Source organism: Anolis sagrei, chromosome 2, assembly GCF_037176765.1.
Source record: "Anolis sagrei isolate rAnoSag1 chromosome 2, rAnoSag1.mat, whole genome shotgun sequence".
Taxonomy (NCBI): Eukaryota; Metazoa; Chordata; class Lepidosauria; order Squamata; family Dactyloidae; genus Anolis; species Anolis sagrei.
The window spans coordinates 264,335,211-264,348,858 of NC_090022.1; the positions used below are offsets into that span (position 1 = coordinate 264,335,211).

The 13,648-nt window shown below is 38.9% G+C and overlaps 1 pseudogene; it reads right to left on the bottom strand.

Moving 5' to 3' along the window:
* Window positions 1-6,340: 6,340 nt before the first annotated feature.
* On the bottom strand, window positions 6,341-7,568 carry LOC132765375 (protein zwilch homolog; annotated as a pseudogene).
* Window positions 7,569-13,648: the final 6,080 nt, after the last annotated feature.

Consider the following 13,648-nt stretch of genomic DNA (forward strand, 5'->3'; position numbering starts at 1 on the left):
AAGTAAAGGTAAAGGTTTTCCCCTGACATTAAGTCCAGTTGTGTCCGACTCTGGGGGTTGGTGTTCATCTCCATTTCTAAGCCAAATAGCTGGTGTTGTCCATAGACACCTCCAAGGTCATGTGGCTGGCATGACTGCATGGAGTTCCGCTACCTTCTTGCCAGAGCGGTACTTATTGATCTATTCACATTTGCATGTTTTTGAACTACTAGTTTGGCAGAAGAGACCCACTTTATGTATCCTTAATCTAGAAACTAAAACAGAAATTTACCTATTTGAACTACTGTCATGAGCTGTAATAAAACAAAAATAAAGTTGTATCTATTCCTTAAATTATAAATACTCATAATGTGCTGTGGTTCCTGAAAACCAGGGCCACTGTGTTAAAATACATAAAATATTAAGTCTTACTCCCAGAAGTGCCGGCATAGAAATATGTAATTACTTGAACCTTGGTCACAGGAGTTCATTGCACCTAGAGACAATAGCTTAGTTTGTGTGTGTGGGAAGGCTGCCCGACACAACAAAGCTCTGCTTTCTAGGATGTGCCTAATTCTCTGTGGCCCACTTTCCAACAAGGGCCATCTCAAGTGGCTCCCTGTCTTTGTCTGATGGTAGGATCAGCTTCACCTACAAGGCTAATTACATGGTATTCAAGAACAGGAAACCCCCCTACCCCTCAGTCAAGACTGGAAGCGATCTCCATTCTCTATTGCTGGGAATTAGGGCTGGGGTTAGCTCTGTTTGTCGCCCTCAGTTAATTGTTAGATTAATTCCTGCTAACAATGAAAAATATCTGAAATGACTGACAAGTCACATTATTTTACCTAAAATTCTTGCTGTCATTCCCATTTTTCTCTTTATGCAGTTCGTTGAATTTGGTCAGGTGACAGCTCAGACTAAAAATGTTTTTCTGCTGCATGCCATTTAATGAGAGTTTACTACATCTGTGCCCCATGACTTCAAAAAGTTACAGAACAATCTTTCACTGTTGTTCTGAAAGGGCATTGCTTCAGTTGAATACTTGGCTATCCATGAACAATGTCCAGCATATTTCTGTTGAATCACAACATTTTGCTGCTTATCCTTAAAAATGTTTTACTATTGCTGGTTTCCAAAGTTATGTTATTTTAAGGAAGTGCACATAAACAGATTTTTCACCAACTTTTCCATCCTCTATCTCAGCCCTCTGCACTTACCAGGAAGCTTGAGGTGCCTGTGAAGTGTCAGGTGCACCGAGCAACTACAAAACTTTCTGCCTGTGAATATCCTTAATTCATATTATTGTCCATGGACAACTTTGGGTGATTTCACCAATACTGCAGTGTTGCAATTTGAGGTGGATGATGGTCATTGTAGCAACTAGCCTGAGAAGAGAAAAATCCCAAAATTTGGCCCTCCACATTTGCAAGTTTGACTTTGGGAGATTTGATTATTCATGGATTTGGTTTGAAATAGATGGGTCAGAGAGGTACTCTTGACTGCTGCAAAGGAGGGAGAGAGTCCTGACTTCTCAGCAGCACTGTGAAGTTTTGGCTCTGCTATTTTCTCTTCTCTCCTTCAATTCCCCCTGTTCATAGGTTTTCCCAACAGTAGATACCTTCCTTTGCATTAGTTATGGGTGGAGCTTAAAATCCCCCCAGAGATTTTAGACTAAAGTTGGTCTATTCTGTTTCCCTGTATGGAGCTCCCTTGCTGGACTCCTCTTTCTGCAACAGAGCTACTGTGACTTAGGCTTGGGATTGTCTGGTAATTCTAGGCCCAAGCAATTCAAACAGGCATCCTTAGCACCCGCATTCAGCAGTATTTTATACCAGCAGTCCAAAAGACAACAGACGCTTATGACCAGCTCATGCTTCACAACAAAGAAGATTGAGACAGTTTATAACCATTGCTTTGCACCAGAGGCAGAAGACTCCAGAGAGATGGCTGCAACCAGCAAAGCCTCCTTTTGTAATATATTGTTTTAAGTTACCTTATGATAGTCCCAGGTAGAGTTAACCCTTTATTCATCTTGTTTGCAGTAAACTCATTTTGGTTATATTTTCACCTTGCCTAAAGTGCCTTTGTCTGCTAAGGGTCTTGATCTTATCAGAAGGTATACAGATGGCCCCTGAGTAAAGCCAGACACTATAGTTTTCCCAAAGGCTCAGGCATGCCATCACAAACGCAGAACAGTCTGGTGCCACTGGACAGCCAACCTCACCATGCCTTCAGGTCCTTTCTATCAAAGCAGGAGGGACAGAAAAGAGGGAACAGGAATTGCCCCGTCTTCTCCCAATCCCTTCCCTGAGCAAACACTGACAATGTAAGGGAGGAATTTAGGTTTGTATTGATTTTATTGATTTTATTGATTTTTACTGGAATAATGCATGAAACTGTTAGTAACTGTGAAATTTTACTGTAAGTTGTGATGATTGTTGTGATGCTGGCATCTAATTGTTGCCTTTACTGTGTAAGCCGCCCTGGGTCCCCTTCGGGGTGAGAAGGGCGGGGTAAAAGAACCCCAAATAAATAAATAAATAAATGATTGCCACATCGTCAACCCAGACAATGTCACTGCGGATAACAGGCAGGACCCACTGCAAATTAGAGGACAGGAAGTGACAGTAACTGCTTTCCATGTTCCTGGGCCACCTAAGCCCAGGAAATACAGGGTGGCAGTGAAAATAGTTGTGGACAATTCTGTTTTAGGACTGACCAACCTGTTTAGATGGATCCAAAGTTACTCCGCATTCTGGACCAGAATTTGAACTATTTTGATTAATGTGGGGCAAACCACGTTAAGGTGTCTTTGCTCTGTGTTACCCTCAATTACTCCATACAGCATTTGGCCACCACAGAGCTGATTTCAGCATTAAGTGGTCAGTTTAGATGTGCCCCAAGATGCCCTCCAATACTTTGGATTAAATTAGAGTTGCCTCCTGCTAACAAGTTGCCAGGTTGGTGACCCTCGCTCTAGCTACTGAAGGGATTGCAGCTAAAGTTGTAGGGAACAAGGGAGTCCAATGAAGAGTGCCATGTTGTTGTTGTTGTTCATTCGTCTCCGACTCTTTGTGACCTCATGGACCTCATGGACCAGCTCACACCAGAGCTCCCTGTCGGCCGTCACCACCCCCAGCTCCTTCAAGGTCAGTCCAGTCACTTCAAGGATGCCATCCATCCATCTTGCCCTTGGTCGGCCCCTCTTCCTTTTGCCTTCCACTTTCCCCAGCATAATTGTCTTCTCTAGGCTTTGCTGTCTCCTTATGATGTGGCCAAAGTACTTCAACTTTGTCTCTAGTATCCTTCTCCCCAATGAGCAGTTGGGCTTTATTTCCTGGAGGATGGTCTGGTTGGATCTGGTTGGATCTTCTCGCAGTCCAAGGCACTCTCAGAACTTTCCTCCAACACCACAATTCAAAAGCATCTATCTTCCTTCGTTCAGCTTTCCCTAAGGTTCACATCCGTAGGTTACTACAGGGAATACCATGGCTTTGACTAGGCGGATCTTTGTTGCCAGTCTGATGTCTCTACTCTTTACTATTTTATCGAGACTGGACATTGCTCTCCTCCCAAGAAGTAAGCGTCTTCTGATTTTCTGGCTGCAGTCTGCATCTGCAGTAATCTTTGCGCCTAGAAATACAAAGTCTGTATTTCCCAGTTGTCAATCATTCTTGTCAAGAGTGCCATACAACATCATATTATCTGCTATTCCAAAAGTCCTGGCTCCTGTGTCATGCAAGACCTAGCTCCACATAACAAGTCATGCAAATTTGCACACATCACTGTTAACAAGTTACTTTTTGGGAAGTAATTTCAATGAGTTATTCAACAAAACATTTTTAAAAGTCATTTTCAAAATTTTATTTTGCTAGCATAACTAACATTCATCTGTGCTGGTACATTTAATAATCAAAGAGAGAAGTCTTTGGCAACCAGCCTGTTCTCTTTTTAGGAATAAGAGTGAGCTGTTGTTGCCCAGCTGACAGAAGTCTGACATACGTCAATGTGCACATTCATGCTCCCAAGTGAAATGCCTTTCCCTAATATTTCATCTTTACTCATCCCCACCCTTGAGACTTTTTGAAAAATAGCAAGGAAATAAACCAACAACCCCGTATCTCCAAACACACACACATTCCCCCATGTTCCTCCTATAGTTATTATATGAACAGAAGCCTTAGGCACTTTATTGCATGCATATAAACACTTAAGAATGCACAGGGAATTATCATTGTAAATACTGAAGAGCAACGGAGGTGGGCTAACAGGTTTATATATAATGACACTTCAGGGTAATTGTTGAGTATTTACTGCGCATCTAAGTGCAAATAGGTAGGAATATGCAGTTAGTTTCATTGCTAGAATTGTTGAATATTTACTGCGCATCTAAGTGCAAATAGGTAGGAATATGCAGTTAGTTTCATTGCTAGAATTACTGACTGTATTCATTTCTTAAAGAATTCTCTAACTTCACCCTCAATGTTAGCAGACATCCTATAACTATTTTCATGGTGGGATGGACACAGGATTTCCAAGCAGGTTATTGTTTTTACTACTTCTAGATATATAGTTACAAAACATGAAATACAAAATAGATTGTATTAAAACAGTTCTCAACTAACATTTTGTTTAATTGAAGCTGGTAACAATCAGATAACTATTAAAACAGCAACAAAAACAGTATCATTTAGTGGACTTCTGATTAAGAATTCTGAGAGAGTTCATCTATACAGGAATCTTGGCTGATCATTTTTTTGACAGGGACCTCAATTGATCCCTCGGCTGAAGGGGACAGTTGAGTCTCACTGCCCTCCTCATATTTTCAAATAACTTTTAAGCAGTGGTTCTCTACCTGTGGGTCCCCAGATGTTTTGGCCTTCAACTCCCAGAAATCCTAGCAGCTGGTAAACTGGCTGGGATTTCTGGGAGTTGTAGGTCAAACCCCTGGGGACCTACAGATTGTGAACCACTGCTTTAAAGTAAACAATTAAGGCATTGAGATAGCAAAAAAATACCTTGATACCTGATACCTTGGCTCAGTCATTAATCAAAAGCTACCACAGTCAAGTAATCAGAAGAGGACTAAGATTTGGAAGGGCCACTATGAAGGCACTAGATAAGATCCTCAAGTATAAAGGTGTAGTAGTAGTAGTATTTATTTATTAGCCACCTCTCCTTTTGGCTCAAGCCAGGACATAAAATAGTCACATATTAAAATATAGTTAAATACAACCATAAAAGCACATATAAAAACATACACATATTAAAATACATGAGACATGGAAGGGATGGATACAAAATTCGATGGGCAAGTTTAATGATTTAGAACAACAAAGTGTCCAGAATTGGTTTGAGAGGCAACAGCTATATAATTGGAACAAGGACTGGTTAGGTAAAAATCCCAGCTAGAAAAAGTTGAATAAATATGAAAAATGGCTAAGTAAACTTAAAAAGCAAGACATATTGGGCAAAATATTAATTGGGGGAATATACAGTGGATTAATAGGCAAAGGAATAGGGCTGACCCTGTTAGAAAAGGCATGGGAAGGAGACCTAAGGGGTTCTAAAATGGAGAGTTGTTAAGAGTCTGCCAATAAGATTAAAAGAAAGTGTGTACAAAGTCGTATGGAGATGGTATACCACACCGGTTAAACTACATCAGATGGATAAAAGCAAAGTAACCTCTGAGGGAGCTATGGCATACAAAAAGGGACACATTTTCATTTACAGTGGGAATGCCCCCAGCTGAATAGTTTTTGGAACAATATATTTATAGAAATAGGTAACATTCTAGGACTAAACATCATCTCGGATGCCAGGTTAGCATTACTAATGGGTGCCACAAATTTAAATTTAGAAATGGAAAAGAGAGAATTGGTGATTATTGTACTCACAGTGGCAAGACTTATAATTGCAAGAAATTGGAAAATGGTAATTAATTTCATGCTGAAAGTATGGTATGGGGAAGTATAGAACATAGCTTTAAATGATAAACTATCAATGGAAATGAGGGTGTTCAGGGGGAAAACTAATAGATTTTGATTCATACTTGTCAGTTTTTATTAAATATGCTTTGCAGAGTAATAAAGGAAAACAATACAACCTTGTTGGTCAGGAATTTTGGATATGACATTTGTTTAATGGTTGACTCATAAATTTATGGCAAAGGAAATGATACTTGTTCAGGTGGTGAGGTTATGTGTTTGTAAAATGTTCATTGTTTCATGTTCTGTTTACACTGTAAGCTGTTAATGTATGTAAATAAAATTTATTTTAAAAAATACATGAGGCTAATGGTAAAACACACTAAATATAGAATGTGATTTTAAATTTCATAATTAAAATTGACTGGGTGTTATTGCTCACGTTTTAGGAGCTCCACACAGTTCACTGTTTCCAGCATGAGATGGAGTTTCTGCACAAGATGAACCTGTTCCTGAAGACTGACCGAAGCAGACATGAAGTAGTCCAAGTGAATCTGTGTGAGAAATTCCTTGCCTACAAATAGTGGAAATAATCTCTCTTCAGTTTATCCACACCAATTTCTAGAAGCATTTGTATGGGAGTGTCACTACTAAGAGAAACTGTCTCAACATTTCCATGATAAGATTGTTTAATCTGTTTACTCAGCAAACTGTTGTTTCCTTGATGAACCAGTGCCTTCAGTTTGCCACACTGAAGGGATTTCATTACCAACGCGAAATATTCCACCAATTCCTCATACAAAATGATATCTGCTCATATTATAGACCACAGCTGCTCCACAAAATCAAGGACTCCCCTCTGATTTTTGTTTGGCACCTTCAACTTATCTATGTACTTTATCCTTTAAATCTTTCAAAACTTGTTGCACCAGTTCAGTAGCTGATTTCTTCCTCGAAGGCTTATCAGGCTAGTCAGTTGTGCCAGTTTTCAAGCTCTCCCCTAAACTAAGGAGAAATAGCAGCTGCTTATTCAACTCCTGTACAGAACTCAGGGGGCTCCCAAATGTCATTTGTACTTTCAGTATTGCAACTGAAGTAAGAGGAGGCATTTGCAGAATCTTTGTGACATTGTTCTAAGAGAAACTCGCACATATACTTCTCCCCAGGGGAGTGAGAAGGTACTCCAAAGAGAGGGGGTCCGGGGAAGCCGTTTGAAGGAAATTGCAATGAGCAACGCCCTTTATGGTCAAATCAGAACAGCGATGTCTTGTTCGCTGATTCACTTTCAGCTTTTCCAGGTTAGTGGAACATTTATTTTTTGACACAAGATCTAGGCAGATAACTGTGTAAAGGGCGATGTCCGAGGAATGGTTCCCATTGTGGAAAGACACAGTTTCCTTCCAAATAGTCTGTTTCGGATCAGAGCAGATCACGTCGCACCCACAGCGGAAGATGCAGCGCTGTGTTGCTCCTGTTTATTTTTACATGGGTCATGTGTGGGTTTTGAGACATTGTGAAGAATGAAATGAACTGTCTTGCTCTTGTAACTGGCAACACAAGTGATGAAGAATTCTCCAAAGATATGGAGACATCACCTAGGACCTCATCACATGGAGGTCCAGAAGTTGGGGAACAGCAGGGGAAACCGTGGGGCAGCATTCTGCTTCGTTCCCTTACTGTTGTGGCTGCCATCCACAATGTTTCCTCGCTGTCCCTGGCTTCTATGTTCAGTGTGTTTTATCTTTTATCTTATGTATTTTAATATGTATGTTTTCAAATGTGCTTTTATGGTTGTATTTTAATTATGTCAGCATGGAGCCCCATCAGAAGTAGCTCTGCATCATTTGATGGGCTCCAATGGACTTCTTCCCAGCAGCATGCCGGCAGCATGCAAAGATGAGGGGAAAACCACCCATCTGATGAGGTCCCTAGTTAGTATAGAATGTTTATTTATTTACTTTATTTATACCCTTCCTTTCTCCCTGTGGAAACTCAAAGCAGCTAACAAAAACACATTTTGGCCATACTTTAAAACAAAGTGAATACAAAGATTTAAAAAAATAGTACTGTGTGGATTTAGGTTAAAGTACAATTAAAATATAATACATTTAAAACAGAATATATACAATCATTTTATTTCCAGGTTCTATGTATGATTATAAAAGCTGGATGATAGAGATGCCATCAATTTCAAATGTAGTGCAGAAGGAAAGTTCTGTTGATACCCTGGACTATCAAAAAAGACAAATAAATGGGTCCTAGTGCAAATTAGGAAGGTAAGATTATTATCATAGAATCATAGAATCATAGAATCAAAGAGTTGGAAGAGACCTCATGGGCCATCCAGTCCAACCCCCTGCCAAGAAGCAGGAATATTGCATTCAAATCACCCCTGACAAATGGCCATCCAGCCTCTGCTTAAAAGCTTCCAAAGAAGGAGCCTCCACCATACTTCGGGTGTAGAGAGTTCCACTGCTGAACGGCTCTCACAGTCAGGAAGTTCTTCCTAATGTTCAGATGGAATCTCCTCTCTTTTTTTTTTAATTTACTCTTTATTGGCCATTTCAATTAAATACATACAAAGTGAGAAAACACAAGGGGGGCAGGGAAGGAGGGGGGGAGAGGGGGAATCTCCTCTCTTGTAGTTTGAAGCCATTGTTCCGCGTCCTAGTCTCCAAGGAAGCAGAAAACAAGCTTGCTCCCTCCTCCCTGTGGCTTCCTCTCACATATTTATACATGGCTATCATATCTCCTCTCAGCCTTCTCTTCTTCAGGCTAAACATGCCCAGTTCCCTAAGCCGCTCCTCATAGGGCTTGTTCTCCAGACCCTTGATCATTAAACTGAGACTGTTGTACTTTGGACATAGTGTGAGAAGACATAATTTCTTAGTACAAAAAATAAAAATTCTTGGTAAGATAGGAGGGAAATAAGAACACAGGAAGACCATATTCCTGATGGATAGACTCAATTATGAAAGCCACAGCCCTAACTTTACAAGACCTGAGCAAGATGTTGAAAATAGGGTAATTTACATGTCTCTCATTCATATGGTTGCCAGAAGTAAAATTTGATTTGACAGTAGTTAATGACAACAAACCAAGAAGATTATATATGAACAATATGATAAGGACACCAGAATGGAAGCATGGTGGAGGCCTTAAACTATGGGTACAACAGAACTGTAAAACTAATATGGTCTAACACCATTTTAACTGCCATGTAATCATAGTTTTACCAGTCCTTTGGCCTTCTCTGCCATAGAGTGCACCAAACTACAAATTCCATGATTCCATGGTGTTCATGGCAGTTAAAGTGGTTTCAGACTGCATTAATTATATGATGTAGATGCACCCTATGTTAATGTACACTATGGCTTTTACAGTACAACTCAATCATCCTTTTGTGTTAGATTTCTAAAGCTTTTATTATGGAGTGTCCATGAAAATAGAATGTTTAAATCTCTGCCTTAATGTTATGAATGTCTGAATAAAATGGAGGATGAGTCACAGGAAACTTTGTAATAGAAAACATTTTACTGTGTCTTTTAAAAATATTTGATGTTGAAAATGCACAAAGAAAAAATGTTAGCTTTTCAGAGGAGCCGTCAAAAATGTGTGCCTTTATGTTCTAGACTGAATGAAAAGGAACAGGTTAAATTATATTTTAGTTAACTAGGATATTGAATAATGTTCAGACTTTTCTTGAAGGCATATTTATTTAATGAATCAAAGAGATTCAATTATAGGCTTATAATAACTGGTTGTCTGAGATTTACTTCAACTCTGGCCACAGTGAATAGAACACAATATTTACAACAGCAGAACCTACATCATGGTCAAAAAACATTCTGGCTTACATCCTATTTGGGAATTCTGATGACATACTTACACCACTACAGCTCACTTTTTTCATTGTGATGGTTGGCTTTCTGTTCAAGTTGTACAACAGCCAAAATTGTCTCCAAAACAATATGATACAAACACACACTACACAATATAGTAGAGGATGGGTGCAATCTGTCCAATTATTTTCTTGAAGCTGGATGTGCTCCACGAATGTTCTGAGATCATACTATAGATCTGTGGTTCCCAAGCTTTTTTTTTTTTTTTTTTTTTACTAGGGACCACTTTGACCAAGGACCACTCTCCAACATTAGTACCAAAAGGGTTATGAATCAGTAAAAACTTTAGATTTGGTTTGGTTATTTGAGGTGCTGATTCAGAAAATTGCATTGGATAGACCACACCAGCTGTAGTTTCTGATACAGAACATATGCCACGCAGTAGCCGCCATCTACTCACCCACAGGAAACCATATTTAATAATCTAGAACTGATGTGATCTATCCAACGCAATTTTCTGAATCGGCACCCCAAATAACTCCAGGAACAGGCATAAAAAGGAAGACACCAAGGCATCCTGGCTTCCAGGCACTACATGGAACAGCTCCGGTGGGAAGTCAGCACCTCTCCTCCCAACATCCCCGTTGCCTCGGCACTAGAAGAAGGTTTTACTAGACCAGTCACTCTCATTGCAATGGTGTAGTAATGGTGAGGCCGTGAACCATATTTTACTTCTTGGGGACCACAGGTTGGGACCCACTGCTATAGATGCTTGTGGCAGTACTTCCTTCTATAGGAAAACAGCTAGACACATCATTGTTCATCATTCCATTCTCCAAACACATTAAAATGTATGAGTTATTGGGGGTTACTGTTGGGAGATGAAGTTACAGTGATGTGATAGATCATCTCCAAATGCAGCATCTCAACTTATCTATGCTAAAGCTCTACAAATAATGATACATTTAAAATTAAAATAACTGGACACATTCCACTCATCTACTCTTGTGTTCATTGTAATGAGATCTCTGGATAATACCTTGTTTCAACACTTTATTCAGCTAAAATGTATTCATTATGGAAGGAAGGGAAAAATAATCCTATGACCTCTTCTCTAACAATCATCATGTGAAATGAACTAGAGAAAAAGCTTTTCAGTAAAAGGTTTATAACTCCTCAGACGTTTCAACATAAAAATGGTGAATGCCTAGCAGTTTCCAAGATTTAGGATAGTTCAAGAATGCTGTCCCCCCCCCCCCCCCCCAACCCTTCTATGGAGCTGTGATTGCTGGAGCAGGGACATTTCTAGTTATGCCTTTATGACCAAAACAACATTTTTATGTTGCACAATACCAGCTTGCAACAATAATATGTGCATGCTTACCTATGCTACGTTTACCCAACAATGCTATTGTTTCAATACAAAGTGTGATGCCAATTTAGTGAGATACCACAGACACAATAAGGTTACTAATGTATAATAAGGGTGCTAAATCAGTTCTTTCAAGGATTCTACTATGATTCTTAGGTCCATTCTACACTGCCAATAATCCAGATTATCAGAGCACATAAACCACATTATCTGCTTTTGAACTGAATTATATGAGTCAGCACTGCCATATAATCCATTTCAAAGCAGATAATCTGAATTTTATATGGTAGCGTAGAAAGAGCCATATTCTCATGTTCTTTTATTGTAAAAATGAACATCTTTAAGTTGCACTCTTATAAATGGCAAACATTTTGTTAGAACAAACACATTGGCCTGAATCCTATGAGTAGTACCAGTGTAGTAATGGTGGGACTGCAGACCATATTTTTGTTCTTGCAGACCACAAGTGGTCCATGGACCACAGGTTGGGAACCACTGCCTTAAATGAAGGCGAATCAACATGTACATAAACCCAAAAGATTCAATACTTTAGATGTCTCCACCAATAGGAGTACGATCAATAAGTTGTGTGCACAATTATTTGTACAGCACGAACCATCCAGTCCCTGCCCTTCTGACTCTTAGGTTTAATTATCAGTTTGCAGAAAACAATCTAAATGTTCTACCTGGTTTCTGAAGACTTTCATTAAGTTAATCTTTTCACATCCGCACAGTCACACCCAAAAAGTAACTGCCTGACTCTTTTGCAAATAAATGGCCTTTCAATTAAAAAGTCATAGTTTTTATCTACTTCGCAAAGAAACTAAAGCAAAGCATTCCAGTCTGTATGAATCTGAGCAGAATGAGTTTAAAAATACAAGTGGAATTTTATTTTCCTTGAGGCAAAATCCAATTACTTATAGCACATGATTTCCAATAAAGTAAGTGTACTGTAACAACAAGAGTAAATTCACACAGTTATTTCCAGAACGAGCCTTGCTAATCAACTACATGTATTTGCGTCACTCTTTGTTAAGCTACTCTGGAATTTCAAACAGCAAAGAGCCTTCTAGGTGTAAAATCTCTTTGCATTTCTGGGAAGAAATATGAGGTGGGGAAAAACTGGTGTTTGCAGCATTGTGTTTGAAAATCAAATTGACAATGCTAAACATTACAAAGGTAGTACATTAACCTCAACAATAATGAAATAGTTTAATTCTTGAGTTATTGTCTGTTGACCCATTGTTTAAATTTTTAGTTTGAGGAAACTACAAAGTCCATAACAGGACTATAATAATAATAATAATAATAATAATAATAATAATAATAATAATAGTTATATTTCTTGCCAGCCTCTCCTCACAGGTCAAGGCTGGTTACAGCATTAATAAGACATAAACAAACACACAAACACATGGGAAAGGTGAGAATTCACATATGTATTGTAACAGTATGATTGGGAAATGCTCTCTCGGAGTTGAGGATTTCAGTTTATAACCTGTTCAGTTGCTGTATCTAGAAATTTTAAATAATTGACCCCAAAAAAACCTGAGTTGACTTATCCATTGGTCAATATAGGAACTGCATTTTAATAAAAATAATTCTACTCTCTCTGCTATGGTGCCATATTGGGTTTTTAAAATTGGAAAATGGCAATGGTGGCACTTAAAGTGATGCTGTTGCTTTCTCCTCTACATGGAATGGTTCCAATTTATCATAACTCATAATGTTGAACACGAAACCTCTCCTCAGTGTATACATGAGTTTATACAGTAAGTTTGTTCACTGATCTGTACAGTATTTCTTTTTATCTCTTCCACTGTATACTCTTCACTCACTCAAACGCCTGTTTGTTACAGGTCAATAAGGAATTGTGCATTCCCTTAAAGGACATTGACCCATCAAAAGTACAGAAATAACAGGACACATCAGTCAGTGAATCAAAGGTAGAGCATTTGTTTAAATATAGAAGTATTTTGAGCGCATCTGACATCTGGAAAACATGTCTTTGCACAGCTGAATCATTGCACCCCTTCTGCCTGCAGACTTTCACAGACACAAAGTGCGGTCTGCAAAAGCTGGTACCTGAGCACATGTTGAAACTAGAGATCTATCTCAAAATCAGCCTATGGCATTTTGGGTTTAAAAGAAGATTATCTAGCAAGCCCATTATTTTCTGCACCCCTCTTACCATGATTGAATAATTAAGATGGGTTGGGTCATATGAAGGAGTATGGGTTAAAAGCAGAATGGAAGAGGTGAGGAGAGAAAATACAGTCTGGAATCCTTTGAAGTGTGTGTGCTTTTGGACTCTATTCAATGACTTCTTATTTATTTATTATATTCTGGACTTATTTCCATTGTATATTGTTTTGCAATGTGATATGTTTTGCATTGTTTTTTCTTTATTTTCAGTTCCTCTTTTTTGTGTTTTATGCCATCCTGAAATTGAGAAGAAGTATAAACTTAAGTAACAGCACTTTTTACAGAAGGGGGAAGAGAAAGCTATCGCTTATGTAATGCAT